This window comes from Puma concolor, chromosome D4 (genome assembly GCF_028749965.1).
Source record: "Puma concolor isolate L17-30 chromosome D4, mPumCon1.1.hap2, whole genome shotgun sequence".
Lineage (NCBI taxonomy): Eukaryota > Metazoa > Chordata > Mammalia > Carnivora > Felidae > Puma > Puma concolor.
Window position 1 is genome coordinate 51,241,194 of NC_141679.1, and position 18,510 is coordinate 51,259,703.

Sequence of the window (18,510 nt, forward strand, 5' to 3'; positions counted from 1 at the left end):
ATTATATTTATTTTTTAAATAAAAGATGGAGTAAAAACTATTAAAAAAACCCTCTATTAAAAAAGAAAGGCAAGATTTTTAAGAAAAAAAGAATTTTAAGCATTAAAAATGTAACATTAAATTGAATATTAGATATAGCTGAAAAGAGAATTAGTATCGTGGAAAATGGGTGTGAAGAAATTAATCATAATGTAGCAGAGAGAGAAAAAAGGAGATAGAAAAATATGAGAGGTTGTAAGACATGAAAAGTAGATTGAGAAAATAAAATATACATTTAATTGGCATTCTATGAGGAAGGAGTAGGAAACTGTGAGAGAAGCAATACTGAAATGATAATGGCTGAAAATTTAACAGAATTAAAGTAATGCCTATACTCTTTATTTGAAACATCACAAGTCTCAAGCAATATTCAAAAGAAACACACACACACACACACACACACACACACACACACCTGGACACCACTGTGGTAAAATGCAGAATACTGAACCAAGTTGTAAAAGAGAAAGTTGTAAAAGCTACCAGAGAGAAAAAGATAGGTTACCAACCAAATAATGTCAATAAGATTAACAGCAGACTTTTAATCAGGGCCATAGGGGCCAGAAGATAATGGAATAACATATTCAAAGTGGTAAAAGAAAATAGTTGTCAAATTAATACTCTATATCTAACTGAATTACTGTTCAAACATGGGGCTGAAATAAAGACATATTCCTACAAAAAATAAGAGAATGTCCAATTCACAGATGGTCCCTGAAAAAAATATTAAATAATAATATATTTCAATATGAAGTAAACTGAGAAAAAAAGATAAATTATGATGAGCAAAGAAGCTAATAAACATGATAGTAAATAAGTAAATACCAAATGTTTAAAACATTTTCTTTTTAAAATTATGGGGTAGTTATAAACAACTCGGAAGTAAAATATTAGGTACAATAATATGGAAGGACAAGTACATTAAAATATTCCAAGGTCCTTGTATTGTTTGGTATGAGAATAGAGATTCTGAATACTTTTTTTTAATTTAAAGCTAGTCATGCATACTATAGGGGAAGTGGCAATGGGGATGAGGGAGAAAAAAATGGAATGTGTAACTTCCAAAGTAGTAAAGTGGAGAAAAAGAAAAAAAAATAATACCCAAATAAGACTTATACAGACAAATAAAACTGGAAAGAATGTGCCATTAGCAGATCCCCATTAAAGAAAATTTAAAGAATGTAATCCAAGAAAAAGACAATTGGTCATAGATGTAATACATATAAATGGAGATAAAAGAAGAAATTATGAAGATATAAGATGCAAGATATAAGATCTCATGATATAAGAAAGACTTAAAAGGATACAAAATGGTAAATATATAGATAAATCAATACAAACATTGACTATATAAACAATAAGAGAAACGATGCCTTGTGGTCTTAAAAAGTACATAGATTTCTTTTTAGCACAGGAGTTGGTATGGCATAAACGGGAAGGGTTTTGTCCAGAAGAAGATAAAGATATTAAACACTTTAGAATATGGTACGTTAAAGATACATGCTAGGTAGGGGCGCCTGGGTGGCTCAGTTTTAAGCGTCCAACTTCGGCTCAGGTCGTGATCTTGTAGTTTGTGAGTTCGAGCCCCGCATCAGGCTCTGTGCTGACAGCTCAGAGCCTGGAGCCTGCTTTGGATTCTGGGTCTCTCTCTCTCTGCCCCACCCCTGCTCATGCTCTGTCTCTGTCTCTCGAAAATGAATAAATGTTAAAAAAACTTTTAAAGATACATGCTAGGTTAACCACTGAAAGAATGAAAAGATAATACAACTTTCAAAGTGTACAGGAAAAAAAGTGGAGTGAGAGAACAAACCCAATAAACCCAAAAGAAGACAAGAAAGGAGACAAGAAACATAGAAACTGTAGGACAAATAGAAAGCACAAAAGACTTTGGCAGACATGAATTAAAATATATCAGTAATGATAACAAATGTAAATCCACCAAATGCTCCAGGTAAAAAATGGTAACAAGGTCAAATACCTCCTGGGGCAGGTTAGGCCACATAAATGAGTAAACAGCTGGTATAAGAAAGCAACAACTCAAATGAAATGTCTTCTCAGGGCCAAGGAGGCAATGGGGTGTAGTGGAGCCTGCAGTAAACTGGTGAGTGAATTTGTGTAAAAAAGGCAGCTCTCACAGTTTATTGCCACGTGGGAACACAAACCCAGTGTCATGCAGGTCAACCTTTTCAAACAAAGCTGGAAATCCAGTTTTGTGGCATATCTGATTTTTAAACTCAGGGTACTGATTTTTTTTAAAGCAAATACTAAAAAACAAGAGGAAAAGAAAATGCTATCATACCAGTGGATGGAAGGAAAAAAGATAAAATAAAACAAAGAAGCAAAAAGCATGGTAAACAAAGTGCAAAGACAGGAACATAAAACAAAAGAAAACAGGAATGACCCTTGCAAAGCTTTGCAACAAGAATGGAAGTGACGGTTTATACTAAAACACCACCGGGATCCACACCCTATAATTTCCACCCTGTTCAACCTTATCATTTGGCTGAAGAGAACTAACATTAAAGGATGGGAAAAACACCAAATAATCCAAACATAAAGTACATGGAGCCCAGTGGTCACTCAAAATTCAAAATAACGTCTGGATGTTTGTTCCATCGGTTCTGCTTATACCAAGTCTCCTCTGGGGGTTTCCTGGATACCTGGGCTTATCCAGCTGTTAATAAAAAAAGTGATGTTAAGTGATACCTGCAAGGAGGGAGAGGAGGAAGCTGAGAAAGGAAAAGAAGAACCAACAATACTCTGAGTCTACTATTTGAGCTGGTTCCTGGAATGCCAGTTCTTCCCCAGGGCCTAGGAGGTAAGGTCCCACGTGCTCAGCACAGCCTACAAGGCCATTCAGACTGGGTCCATCTGAGCCTCTGCCTTTACATCTCTACCCAGGCAGGTGCCCCTGCCAGGATTTCTGCACTCCCCCTCCACACTTCAGACCAATTCCATCCCAAGTGAAGCATTCTGTAAACACTGCTTGAGGTTCCAGACAAAACCCCTATATGAGGAATGCACCACATGGCTATTTTTAAACTTAGGTAGGATCTGCAAAAATATATGTAATGAGACAAAGAAAATTGTACTCATGATAATTCCAGAAGGCATGAGGGATAAGTGGGTTGGCCTGATGGGGCTGTTTCAGGCAAGGGATGCAGCCATGATGGGGACTGGACTCTTTTCCTGGAGGGTCTACCATGTGAAGAGGCCTCCTGCCAAAGCTGTCTTACCCACTGCAAAACAGGGTCCTAGTGTCTATGATCTATCTCTTTATGGGGTGTACATAAAGATGTGAAGGCTTAAAAGAGATTACTGTCTCCAGAATGCAAACAGAACAACTTAAAATTGACATACATATAATGTTTATATCCTTCATTATTAAATCTAATATTCAAAGGTATTTTATTCTATTTGAAAACAATTGGTAGGTCAATTTTTCTCACTTTTTAACAACACATGACTGAATAACTCCCGAGAAATCAGAGCCAATCAAAACTGAATGAGTAACTTATAGTCAATTTCAAGAGCAAATTATAAAAATGCTTCTCATTTCTTGCCACAAAAAAATTACATTTAATGTGGCGTGTGGGTGTATGTTGATATGTTCGGTATGTGTGTGGGCAGAAGAGGACCCGGAACCTCAGAAAGTCATAAAGACCAGGACCTGGGTACAGCTGGAGCGACAGGGAGGGCTAGTAGAACGTGAGGTGGTGCAGACGGCATGGCTGAGGTGGTCCCTCCCCTCCTCTCAAGAAATCATTACTGAAACTGTAGATCCAGGAAGATGTTGATTCCTTGTGGATGTTGAAAGAGCACTTAGAGTCCAGGCTGGATTCTGAGTCAAGTGAGAAGGCTGCACATTCAGGAGCAGGGGTAGAGAAACAAACAAAAGGTGGACCAGAGCAGGGATGAGGGGAACAAAGAAGCAAAAGAGTGTGCAGAGCAGGGGTGAGGGGGACAAAGAAGCAAAAGGAGGGGCAGAATAGAGATGAAAGGGGCAGGGAAGCAAAAGGGTAGCCAGAGCAGGGGTGAGGCGCTATGTTGAACTTGCAGCACCAGGAACTGGGGTTTAGACCAAATTCTACATAAGTCTTTCAGGGGCAGGGATGCCCCAAGTGAGAGATGTTACCTGCATTTAATAACATACACTTTTCTAAAAAATGCACAACCTTTCAAGATTGTCTGAGGCTAAGGATGGCTGAAAACAGAAGTTATAAGAATCCATCACAAGGGCTCCCTTCAAAGATGAACATTTGTTAGGAGAGAAGAAGAAAGGCTAGTCACATGCTGCCCAGAAGACCTTGATCCTACAAGGTCTTCCAGGGTTTCCTCGAAAGTCTGCTGCCTACCAGGTGGGGGTGAGAAGTTAGTCTCTGTGTTTTTAGTTATAACGGACCGATATTAAAACAAAAGAAACAAAACAAATCCGGGTGGGACAGGAAACCATAGGAAGTGCACATTTCTCCTGTACAAAGCTGATGGGTGGGAAGCAGTAAGCAGAGAGCTAAGTCTATTATTTTCAGCTTATTTCAACTTTAAATGAAAAAGCAGTTAGCCTTACTTTAGCCTACTTTTTTATTACAAAGTTAGCCTCCAACTTTGAAGTCACTCTAATGCATCTGCATTAAAAGGTCACCATAAAATCTCCATAGGCAGTGGTCGCGGGATGATTCCCTTCTGCTGCATTTCAGGTCTGCCTGCCTGCAGACCTGCTCTTATGCACCTGCACCTGCCCTGTGGATGTGAAGGTTGCACAGATCGACTCCTCTGACTCCACCTGTTCATCTCTCATCTGTCTCTCTCCTATTCTCTCTCTCTCTCTTTCTCACACACACACACACACACACACACACACACACACACACACACACGCACACATACACACACAAACACACAAAAACACAGAGCTCAGGATTCCACTCATTCCTTGGCTATTCTGTAGGTGCTCATATCCAGGCATCAGGCTTACCAGGGTACAAGCCAGTAAATTACATCCACACAGCCGGGTCCAGGTACCCACGCTGGATAAGCTAGTCTGTGACTCTGAGACACTCAGTGGCAGTGACCATTATACTTCAGTTAATAGAAACTTGACTCCTAGCCTTTAACTCTGACAACACATCAACCACCCTGGAAAACTGGCCTTGCCACTATTTTTAAATAGACCGCTCATCTAAGCTAAACTAGCAGTTCTCATTGCCAGGTGGATGGTTTCAACAAAATATCTCACTGGCATCCAATCTAAATATTGATAAAAATAACTAACAATAAGGGTCATAGCAAATACTTCTATATATGAATTACTCTATACTACTAATTATTGCCAACCATATAAGTACCAACTTTCTAAGGTGATGTTCAAGCCTATTTACAATAAGAGGGTCAAAAAACTACATTTAATTTGCCCAATCAGTATTTCTTGAGCACCTGCTACAGCAGGCTGGGTTTGCCATAGTGAACAAAATAGACATGATTCTTACCTTAATGAGCTTAGAGTCTGGTGGAAGAGAAGCCATTAAGCACACACATATACACACATACAAAGTATAGAGTTACAAATGGTATGTGTGCTAAGAAAAATAAGAGCAGGTATTCTAAGAGCAGACAACAGGCAAAGGCTAGTTTAGATGGAGGGCCTAGGGCTCTGTTTCAGATTCAGTGCCTCACTAAGCATCATGGAGGCAATGAATGGAAATAATTTACAGTATCTTAGGCAGTCATGTCCCAAATGAACAGAAGCATAACTGGATCAAGCAAAATTCATGCTGGTCCTGTGGCATCCAAGAGTCAGGGTTTCTTATTTGATAATAACTTTGCCTGGCATTCAAGTCTCCACATTCTGACTATAACCTATTTTTCCAGCTTTATATTAGTTCTGCTCTTCTAGAGGCAAGGGGCAGAAGTCACCTAGGCTAGTGTAAGGGGAGAGTGGTGCTTTTAAGGATGTAAAGGCAATAGGGGCACCTGGGTGGCTCAGTCAGCTACATTTTAGACTCCTGGTTTCAGCTCAGGTCATGATATTGTGGTTCATGAGTTTGAGCCCCACATTGGCATGGAGCCTCACTGGGGTTTTCTCTCTCTCTCTCTCTCTCTCTCTCAAACTTAAAAAAAAAGAATGTAAAGGAATAAGGAAAACATGAGTTTCATATGGATTTAAACAGGAGATAAAATAGGATTTGGCTTTGTGTGAACTCACGTGATAGCCAAAGCAGCTAAGAGTCCTTACTATTGGGAGACAATTCTCTGTGGTGTTTCTGTGAGTCTTATATCAGACTATCTTTTCTGGGATGTTTGCCATAGCAAACAGCCTAGGAAACTAGAGATGGTAACCCTCTCCAGATCACAGAGCACATTTGTTTCCTGATTATCGCAGTAAAGACCCCAGCCCAAAGATCTGTTTACATTCTAGAGTAATAAATATAATGGCACTGTTTCTGGAAAGGAGGATGGGCAGGTCTCTCCATAAAACTGGGGGTTTCCTAAGCTCAGTGTTGCTCACCTGTGAAACAGACCTTTGTGTGCACAGGGCCCACCTGGGCTCATGTCCATATCACCCCATGGGACCTGGGTCAGGGGTGGAGGGTGAGAACTGATGTGAACATAAAGCTCATACTGCCTAATGTACCATGAATAATATGCTCTATAGATGCACTTGGGCTCATTGGTCTGGTCAATCAATTACGTTCCCACTCTAAGCTGCTACTCAGGGATTGCTTGATCACTTGACCCGTAGGAGCAAGAGTTTGGTGGCCATCACTCTTGTGTCTGCTATTAAAATGCCTCAACCATTTCCACAGGTTCCCCATGTTTATCTTTCTTGCCCTGATGCTATGTATCTTTTTATCTGCCTTCTATGGTGGTTTCTGCCTTGTCTTAAATTGGTTTGCTCATGGCCTCTTATATGCATGCTTTAGCTTTTCCTCCTATCTACTAACCTTTACTTCCACATGAGAGAAATGACCTATTGAGCCAAGCTGTCTCAGACTGGACAGAGATATCCAAGTCAGGTCAGTCCATAAATCTGTCACTATGCAGAGTGGCTTCTCTTGGGTCCAGTGAAAATTATGTGCCAGCTCTCAGCCTCACACCTGCCCGCCCATACTTTGCCCTACATTGCCCCTTGGAATGGAAGTCTGCAAATGATTCTCCCAACCTCCCTTAATAAGTTGGTTTCCTATCATATCGTGGTAGGGATGGGAGGCAGAAGACGAAGAGTATCAGGTGGAATAAAGACAAAACCTTCCTTCGTTTAGCTCTAGAGTGTGGCAGCTGCTGTAGTAGCAGCAAGAGTTGGGTGATCCAGAAATCTAATCTCAGCATTCAGCCCAGAAGACACCATGGTACACCGCAGACTTAATTTTTTAAACAGAGATTCAAGATTGGTGTCACATCTGTAGAGGGTTCATGATGAGCCCATTGAGTAGCCCTGACTCAATCACACAGAACCCCATGAGATTGTGGTCAGCTCACAGTGGGAAGTGCGATTTACATGACACACACTTCAAGGCTGTCTGTGCCGGCCTATCTTGTGCAGGGCTGAAAGGGTTGAAAGGACCAGTACAGGGTTATAACCATCCCATGGCAGGGGCTCAAAATTGTTCCTACTTATTCTGGAAGGATTGGTAACTTGCACAGACTATAAGGGTGAGACATGATTGTTTCAAATGATAATGTCTGGCGGAGATTTTAGATAATTTTGGTTCCCATCCTCCTTTCAGAAAATTTGGATGTTACCACCAGGTTTTCTTTCCAGCCATTCTGGGCTTATTTTTCAGCTTTTCTCTGCTGTTTCACACTCACACGTTATCTTTCTGCTCTAGCACAGCCTCTGTCAACAGTATTCCCTTTTGCTTCTCTTGAGCCGTCCCTCTTCTTTCACTTGTGGTTTTCTTCCCTTGTCATTTAAGCTTTCTCAGCTATGCACAGAAATCCAACAGAAGCCTTTTGTGTGGGGGATTCCCTCCATCCCAGGCAGTTCTGAAAGTGGCAGGTGCCTCTGCAAAGGCTTCTGTCAGCCCTTAGACCTACACCCAGCAGCTGCTAGTCCTGGGCTCTCACTCTTAAAAGCAGTAGAATGGACTTAAGTCAAAAACAAGCATGGTGGGGTTAACTCTGTCATCTTGAACTCAAGCCATTTTTGCTTTGAAACTTTCCCAAATACACTAAGCTCATTTCTCTGACCATGGGAAGAGAGAAAGACTATGTTACTGGTATAGAATTCTGCTTACACTGGAGGTGGTGAGGCATGGATTTCCCTAATCAGCAGATAGATGTAAACTGTATACATGGGTGGGGTGGGGGTTGGGAAGTGGTTTGCAGGGTGCCAGAGGTGTAAGTAAAAACACATATTTCCCAGCTGGGAATAGGCCCCTGAAAAGGGAACTGCCACACCTGATAAGAAAAGAATCTATTTCCTTTTTGACCAGGAAGGCATTAAGGCTGTTAGCACACAACGAATCACGTCCATCTATAAAGGAACATGCAGACTAGATTCTCAACACTATCAACACAGACGTATCTCTAAAACAGTCATGTAAGTTTTAAAAATACCTAAAAATACGTTTGATGTTGTTTATGGATTCAGTCATATATATAGTAAAAGTTAAAAAAATATGCAGAGGGGCCAACATGGTGGAGAAGTAGGGGGATCCACACTTCCCGTGTCTCTCAAACAAAGAAGTGCAGAAGCCAAAGGACTTTGAACACCAGAGCCTGAAAGGAAAAAAACTGGGGGAGATAAAAAAAAAAAAAAAAGGCCGCGTGGGCACAGAGGGGAGGGACCCCCTTCTACGGACAGACAACAGGAAGAAAAAGAGCGCTAGTGAAGTGTAGGACCGTATCTGGACAGGAGAAAGACCTCGGACCTAGACTGAGAGGGATCCGATCTCTAACTGTGGAGCTTTCTTCAAAGCCGGCTCCCTGTTCATGCACTGGGGAGGAGGGGAGCCAGCCCTGGGTGCGGTTGTAAGTCAGAGGCTCAGTCCGCAGTTGGAAAGAGTGGTTCCCTCTCTGGAGGGCTATGAGATAGTACAAAACCTGCCTGCGTCCGCCACCCCTGGGCACAGCGGCTGGGCAGAGGCTGCAGTCTGCAGGAGGAAAAGGCCGCCGTCTCCCTGGAGTGCTGTGGGAGAAGACAAAGGCTGCCTGTGTCTGCCTGCATCCACAAGGGCAGCGGCTCAGTCCGCAGTAGGAGGACTACACTAAGGACCACACTAAGAGGCGCTTCCCCGGTGCGAGAGCACAGAGAGCGGGACTTTGAATCCTAGCCAAGCGCAGAGTCAGGGGAGTTGTCAGAGCGAGAAGGACCGCCTGTCTGTGCCCGCGGCACAGTAAGGATGACTCAAAAGGAGTCCACCAGGTCTGGCTCTGTGGAGAAGAGACTGCGGGATCACCATTTCCCCCCCACACACCACCATTACCAAGGTGGGGCCTCAGGGATCACTCCTGGGGCCCATAGTGGGGGTGGGTCCTGAAAACGCCAAACCACGCCCCTTTGCAGTGGGTAACTGCATACCCACCTGAGCAGCACAGACCCGGTGGACAGCTACTACCTACAAGCAATGCAGCATTGCCTGGATTAACTCTAGGTGGATTCTGGATATATAGATACATTCTACCCCACCCCACCCCACTTCTCCTCCTTATCTCTTCCCTCCCCTAGGCTGGTTACTCTGGTTGTTGGTCTGTCTCAACAAATGTATTTAATCCATTGTCTTGATACATGTTCTACACCTCCTTCTTTATACTCCTTTCTCTCTCTGGAATAATCAAGGCATATAGTTTCTCTAAGTAACTTTATCTTTGTTTCGTTTTCCCCGCCTCCTTCTTTATTTTCCTTTCTCTCTCTCTGTATTAAGCCTTTTAGTCTCTCTGCCTAATCAATGCTTATTTTTTCTCCCCACCCCCACCCGGCTCCTGTCATTTCTCTCATTGTATGTGCCATTCCATCAGCACAGCCTCCACCCTCTTCTTTACTTGTAGTCTGTGTTTTTTGGGTTTTTTGTTTTTAGTCTTTGGTTTTCTGTTTTGTTTATTTGTTTCTTTGTGTTATTTGTGTGTTTGTGTGTTTTTGTCTCCTGTTTGTCTATCTGTTTTCCTTTACAGGCCTACTCCAAGGAACAAATCAAAGTGCACCTGGTGGAGGGTCCAAAATATCACTACGAGTAGGATAATAAAATAACCAAGGTCACAACAACAGAGAGCAAGTAACAACCTCTGAAAGAACACCTCCTGAAGGGCCAGGCCCTGGACAGTGTATGACCCTCCTTTAATACAGCGGGGCTTGCAGGTGCAGAGCACACAACAAGCTTTTAAAATGCATAAGGGACAGAAAACTAGCCAAAATGACGAAACGGATGAATTCTCCTCAAAAGAAATTCTAAGAAGTAGCAACAGCTAACAAATTGATGAAAATCGATTTAAGCAATATAACAGAACAAGAATTTAGAATAATAGTCATAAAATTATTTACTGTGCTGGAAAAAAGCATAGAGGACAGCAGAGAATCTACTGCTACAGAGATCAAGGGACTAAAAATAGTCATGATGAATTAAAAAATTCTATAAATGAAGCAGCCATAGCACGGATTGAAGAGGCAGAGGGGAGAACAGGTGAATTAGAAGATAACTTATGGAAAAAGAGGAAGCTGAGAAAAAGAGAGATAAAAAAAATCCAGGAGTATGAGGGGAGAATTAGAGAACTAAGAGATGCAATCAAATGGAACAATATCCATATCACAGAAATTCCGGAAGAAGAAGAAGAGAGAGAAAGGGGCTGAAGGTGTACTTGAACAAATCATAGCTGAGAACTTCCCCGATCTGGGGAAGGAAACAGGCATTGAAATCCAAGAGGCACAGAGAACTCCCTTCAGACGTAACTTGAATCAATCTTCTGCACAACATATCATACTGAAACTGGCAAAATGCAAGGATAAAAAGAGAATTCTGAAAGCAGCTCGGGATAAACGGACCTTAACATACAAAGGCAGACACAAAAGGGTAGTAGCAGACCTATCTACTAAAACTTGGCAGGCCAGAAAGGAATGGCAGGAAATATACAATGTGATGAATGGAAAAATATGCAGCCAAGAATCCTTTATCCAGCAAGTCTGTCATTCAGAATAGAACGAGAAATAAAGGTTTTCCCAAACAAACAAAAACTGAAGGAATTCATCACCACTAAACCAGCCCTCCAAGAGATCCTAAGGGGGATTCTGTGAGTGAAATGTTGTAAGGACCACAAAGTACCAGAGACATCACTACAAGCATGAAAGCTACAGACATCACAATGACTCTAAACCCATATCTTTCAATAATAAATGCTGAATGTAAATGGACTAAACGCTCCAACAAAAAGAAACAGGGTATCAGAATGGATTAAAAAAAAAACATCCATTTGCTGTCCATAAGAGGTTCATTTTAGACCTGGGGACACCTTCAGATTGAAAGTGAGGGGATGGAGAACTATCTATCATGCTACTGGAAGTCAAAAGAAAGCTGGAGTAGCCATACTTACATCAGACAAACTAGACTTTAAATTAAAGGCTGTAACAAGCGATGAAGAAGGGCATTATATAATAATTACAGAGTCTATCCATCAGGAATAGCTAACAATTATAAATGTCTATGCACTGAACACAGCAGCCCCCAAATATATAAAACAGTTAATCACAAGCATAAGCAACCTTATTGATAAGAATGTGGTAATTGCAGGAGACTTTAATACTCCACTTACAACAATGGATAGAACATTGAGACAGAGAATAAATAAAGAAACAAGGAGCCTGAATGATATATTGGATCAGATGGACTTGACAGATATATTTAGAACTCTGCATCCCAAAGCAACAGAATATACTTTCTTCTCAAGTGGACATGGAACATCTATCTCCAAGACAGATCACATACTGGGTCACAAAACAGCCCTTAATAAGTATAAAAGAACTGAGATCATACCAAGCACACTCTCAGATCACAATGCTATGAAACGTGAAATCAACCACAGGAAAAAGTCTGGAAAACCTCCAAAAGCATAGGTTTTGAACATTTAAGCATGAGGTTAAAGAACATCCTACTAAAGAATGAATGGGTCAACCAGGCAATTAGAGAAGAAATTACAAGATATATGGAAACAAATGAAAATGAAAATACAACAATCCAAATGCTTTGGGATGCAGCAAAGTCAGTCCTGAGAGGAAAATACATTGCAATCCAGGTCTATCTCAAGAAACAAGAAAAATCCCAAATACAAAATCTAACAGCACACCTAAAGGAAATAGAAGCAGAACAGCAAAGACATCCCAAACCCAGCAGAAGAAGAGAAATAATAAAGATCAGAGCAGAAATAAACAATATAGAACCTAAAAAAAACAGTGGAGCAGATCAATGAAACCAAGAGATGGTTTTTTGAAAAAATAAACAAAAATGATAAACCCCTAGCCAGGCTTCTCAGAAAGAAAAGGGAGAGGACCCAAATAGATAAAATCATGAACGAAAATGGAATTATTACAACCAATCCCTCAGAGATACACGCAACTATCAGGGAATACTATGAAAAATTACATGCCAACAAATTGGACAACCTGGAAGAAATGGACAAATTCCTAAACACCCACATACTTCCAAAATTCAAATGGGAAGAAACATAAAACTTGAACAGACCCATAACCAGTGAAGAAATTGAATCAGTTATCAAAAATCTCCCAACAAATAAGAGTCCAGGACCAGGTGGCTTCCCTGGGGAATTCTACCAGACACTGAAAGCAGAAATAATACCTATCCTTCTCAAGCTGTTCTAAAAAATAGAAAGGGAAGGAAAACTTCCAGATTCATTCTATGAAGCCAGCATTACTTTGATTCCCAAACCAGACAGAGACCCAGCAAAAAAAGACAACTACAGGCCAATATCCCTGATGAATATGGATGCCAAAATTCTCAACAAGATACTAGCAAATCGAATTCAACAGCATATAAAAACAATTATTCACCATGATCATGTGGGATTCATTCCTGGGCTGCAGGGCTGGTTCAACATCCACAAATCAATCAATGTGATACATCACATTAATAAAAGAAGAGATAAGAGGGGCGCCTGGGTGGCGCAGTCGGTTGAGCGTCCGACTTCAGCCAGGTCACGATCTCACGGTCCGTGAGTTCGAGCCCCGCGTCGGGCTCTGGGCTGATGGCTCAGAGCCTGGAGCCTGTTTCCGATTCTGTGTCTCCCTCTCTCTCTGCCCCTCCCCCGTTCATGCTCTGTCTCTCTCTGTCCCCAAAAAAATTAATAAACGTTGAAAAAAAAAATTAAAAAAAAAAAAAAAGAGACAAGAACCATATGATCTGGTCAATAGATAGAGAAAAAATTTGACAAAATTCAGCATCCTTTCTTAATAAAAACCCTCAAGAAAGTCAGGATAGAAGGAACATACTTAAACATCACAAAAGCCATTTATGAAAAGCCCACAGCTAATATCATCCTTAACGGGGAAAAAAATGAGAGCTTTCCCCCTGAGATCAGGAACACGACAGGGATGTCCACTCTCACTGCTATTGTTTAACATAGTGTTGGAAGTGCTAGCATCAGCAATCAGACAACAAAAGGAAATCAAAGGCATCAAAATTGGCAAAGATGAAGTCAAGCTTTCACTTTTTGCAGGTGACATGATACTATACATGGAAAACCTAACAGACACCACCAAAAGTCTGCTAGAACTGATACATGAATTCAGCAAAGTTGCAGGATACAAAATCAATGTACAGAAATCAGCTGCATTCTTATACACTAATAATGAAGCAACAGAAAGACAGATAGATAAAGCAACTGATCCCATTCACAACTGCACCTAGGAAAATACCTAGGAATAAACCTAACCAAAGATGTAAAATACCTGAAACTATGCTGAAAACTATAGAAAGCTTATGAAGGAAATTGAAGAAGATACAAAGAAATGGAAAAACATTCTGTGTTCATGGATTGGAAGAAAAAATATTGTTAAAATGTCAATACTACCCAAAGCAATCTACACATTCAATGCAATCCCAATCAAAATTGCACCAGCATTCTTCACGAAGCTAGAACAAGCAATCATAAAATTTGTATGGAATCACAAAAGACCCCAAATAGCCAAAGTAATATTGAAGAAGAAGACCAAAGTGGGAGGCATCACAATCCCAGATTTTAGCTTCTACTACAAAGCTGTAATAATCAAGACAGCATGGTATTGGCACAAAAACAGACACATAGACCAATGGAGTAGAATAGAAACCCCAGAACTAGACCCACAAAAGTATGGCCAACTAGTCTTTGACAAAGCAGGAAAGAATATCCAACGGAAAAAAGACAGACTCTTTAACAAATGGTGCTGGGAGAACTGGACAGCAACATGCAGAAGAATGAAACTGGACCACTTTCTTACACCATTCACAAAAATAAACTCAAAATGGATGAAGGACCTGACTGTGAGACAGGAAACCATCAAAACCCTAGAGGAGAAAGCAGGGAAAAACCTCTCTGACCTCAGCCGCAGCAAAGCAATTTCTTACATGACACATCTCCAAAGGCAAGGGAATTAAAAGCAAAAATGAACTATTAGGACCTCATCAAGATAAAAAGCTACTGCGTTGCAAATGAAACAATCAACAAAACTAAAAGGCAACCAATGGAATGGGAAAAGATATTTGCAAATGATATCAGATAAAGGGCTAGTATCCAATATCTATAAAGAACTCACCAAACTCCACACCCAAAAACAAATAATCCAGTGAAGAAATGGGCAGAAGACATGAATAGACATTTTTCTAAAGAAGACATCCAGATGGCTAACAGGCACATGAAAAGATGCTCAATGTCATTCCTCATCAGGGAAATACAAATCAAAACCACATTGAGATACCACCTCATGCTGGTCAGAGTGGCTAAAATGAACAAATCAGGAGACTATAGACACTAGAGAGGATGTGGAGAAATGGGAACCCTCTTGCACTGTTGGTGGGAATGCAAACTGGTGCAGCTGCTCTGGAAAACAGTGTGCAGGTTCCTCAAAAAATTAATAGAGAGATCTACCCTATGACCTGGCAATAGCACTGCTAGGAATTTACCCAAGGGATACAGGAGTGATGATGCATAGGGGCACTTGTATCCCAATGTTTATAGCAGCACTTTAAACAATAGCCAAATTATGGAAAGAGCCTAAATGTCCATCAGCTGAAGAATGGATAAAGAAGATGTGGTTTATATATACAATGGAATACTACTTGGCAATGAGAAAGAATTAAATCTGGTCATTTGTAGCAATGTGGATGGGACTGGAGAGTATTATGCTAAGTGAAATAAGTCAGGCAGAGGAAGACAGATACCTCATGTTTTCACTCACATGCGGATCCTGAGTAACTTAACAGAAGACCATGGGGGGAGGGGCAGGGGGAAAAAAAAAGTTACAGAGAGGGAAGGAGGCAAACCATAAGAGACTCTTAAATACTGAGAACAAACAGGGTTGATGGAGGGTGGGGGAGAGGGGAAAGTGGGTGATGGGCACTGAGGAGGGCACCTGTTGGGATGAACACTGGGTGTTGTATGGAAACCAATTTGACAATAAATTATATGAAAAAAATGCAAGGAAAAATAAATAAATAAAATACAAGGGATAAATGCTTAATTGCAAGATAGTTGTTACCTCTAGAGATGAAAGCAGTAGAAAAAAAATGGGTTTAGGTGTGTCTAATATTTTATTTATTTATATACTTATTTATTTATATATTTATTTTATAATATTTTATTTCCTTAATAAAAAAAGAAATCTGAAGCTTGTGCAACAAACTGTTTGCCTCTGCAAGATCTAGGCAGTGTGTATTTATTATATTCCATATTATTTATCGTGTATTTCTGTTTGTGGTATAAACAATTAAAACATAAGAAATGGGGACTAACCAGAGGGATCCCCCAAGTCATACTCTTCCCTTCAAGTCCTGGAAGATGAAGTTGGTAGAGAAATGTATCAGAGAGCAAAATAAAAAAAATAGATACACATCTGTTTTAAAAATTATTTAGGAGTGGTATCACCAGTCCTCCATATAGAGTTCACAGAGTGACCTTTCTAAAGCACGAATCTGATCAAGGCCCACGCTCAGAGTCCTCAAGGGCTCTCCATTGCCTTCAGAATATAAGTGCCTAAAGGATCTGCCCCAATCTGGCCTCAATGCCACCCCACCTACTCCTTGAAACTCAACACCCCCCTCTGAGCACTTTGAACTCAGCACCCCACTCCAAGAGCACCATTCTCTGACTCCTCGGTCTTTGAGCATGCTGCACACTATATGCCTTCAGCTCTGTCCTCCTTTGGCCCTCCCTGACCTCTGCTCTTGGCTCCCTCCCACTCAGCCTTCAGATTCAGGAAACTTTCCCTGCTCCTGAGTTCAGGATCTTCCTTCTGTACCTCCCCAAATCCTTAAGTCTTATTACAATGGAAGCCAACCTTCTGGTTGTTTCCTTCTCCACCAGAGAGGGAGCTCCGTGTCAGCAGGGACTATATTTTGCTGTCCTCTGGATGCCTAGCACATGGCGTAATGTCTGGCACCCTGGAACCTTTAGTAAATATTTGTTCATGAGTGGGAGAGTGGATAGTGAGTGGATATATGAATGACTCTAGAAACAGGACTAATCTACTCTCCTAGTCACTTCTAGTCCAATGTCAAGGAGCCCAATAATCAGTTTATTTTATGACAAGCATAAAAACCTCAGTGGAAATTTCTCAATCAGTTTTTAATTTCTTAAAAGCAAACAGGCCAGATTAAAAACTATCACAGGATTTTTCAAAGCAAGGATTATTCAAAACTGGTAAAGATTCAGGCAGAGAATAAAATAGCATTTTATGAATTTTTTATAATAATAAACTCCCAGTGATTACGGATTCTTTAAAGTACAGTAAGACATTAGGACCAATAACATAGCTAAATCTCAAAAGAGGTAATTTGCCTCTTTTGCCCACCATTATGAAATGGCAATGCGGCCAAGTGTCTCATTCCACTGACATACCTCCCCTCTGCACTATACACACAAAGTATCACCTGGCAGTCTTGGGTTCTCTTTTTTAAGGTCTCTGTCTAAACACAGAATTCCAAGGCACTGCTTTAACACCACCTGGTCTAATCCTCTTACTGCAGATGAGGAAACTGAAGTCCATGCCTTCAGTGAACAAAGAGGTAAAGAAGACCTACTATCCATCAGTAGGCCCTGGGGAGATAATGATGAATGAGAAACAGTCCCTGCCCTGAAGGTGCTCATGGTTTTAGCAAGGGAGGTTTAGACATACGCACACACAATCACAATGACATATTAAAAGTATTATCTTGATTACTGGCAGAATTATGAGTTTGCTCAAAAAGGAAGAAGCCAACAATAGTACAAGGAAAACCTGGGTTTGCAAGCATAATTCATTACAGAAACATGCTTGTAATCCAAAGCACTCGTGTATTAAAGCGAATTTCAAGAACCATTGGCTCAGTTGTGATCATGTGACATTCAGCATCATATACTACTTGTATTGCAAGACATTGCTCATTTATCAAGTTAAAATTTATTAGACATGTTCGCTCATCTTGTGAAACACTCGCAGAACAAGTCACTCGCAATCCAAGGTTTTACTGTACTTACTAGAGGGGCTCAAGAAAAGCTTCCCATGGGAGATGAGATTTGAACTTGGTCATTTAAAGGTGAGTAGGAGTTTGTCTGGTAGGAGATAAGAATGGCATTCGGGTAGAAAGAACAGTATATGCAAATGCAGGCAGTGTAAGCCCTGGATGTAGCTAGTGTAACTCAGGAAAATGGCAGTAAGGAGTGGGATAGGAGTCTACGGAGATTACATGATTTGCCCAAAGTTTTCACAGTGAAATAGCTCCAGGGCCCACCTAACCAGGTTTCTTGACTCTCCCCTCTGGTACTCTTTTCACTAGACCTTGACACCTATATTTCTAACAAAATGTAACCATGTGAAACTAGGATCATTTTGTATAAATGCCATCAGATGCTGTGGGCACAATGGGAACCTCAAGGGGAGGCCACATGGAAGCAAAAAAAAAAAAAAGCAAATTAGTAGATGGACTAACAGGTATGTATTTATTGCCATTTTGTTCGTTGTTTTCTCACTGTTCTGTAGTTCTTCTCTATTCCTTTCTTCTCTTGCTCTCTTCCCTTGTGGTCTGATGAGTTTCTTTAGTGTTATGTTTAGATTCCTTTCCTAATATCTCTTGTGTTTCTACTATAGGAGTTTGCTTTGTGGTTACCATGAGGCTTACATATAACAGCCTATATATATATATATATATATATATATATATATATATATATGGGCTGTTGTATATATCAGGTACGTACATACACATATACATATACATATATTCTATTCACAGTCTATTTTAACTTAAGTTTGAATGCATTCTAAAACTCTATATTTGTTTACTCTGTTATGGTTTTGAT

The 18,510-nt window shown here is 40.6% G+C and overlaps 1 protein-coding gene and 1 long non-coding RNA gene across 11 annotated transcripts in view; one reads left to right on the forward strand and one right to left on the reverse strand.

Annotated features, from left to right (window-relative positions):
• Window positions 1-18,510, reverse strand: part of MOB3B (MOB kinase activator 3B) — a 219,577-nt gene that overhangs the window by 163,763 nt on the left and 37,304 nt on the right. The gene's annotated exons all lie outside the window — the stretch shown is intronic.
• The window catches only part of LOC147574871 (uncharacterized), a 58,714-nt gene that overhangs the window by 16,250 nt on the left and 23,954 nt on the right, over window positions 1-18,510 (forward strand). The window lies entirely within an intron of this gene.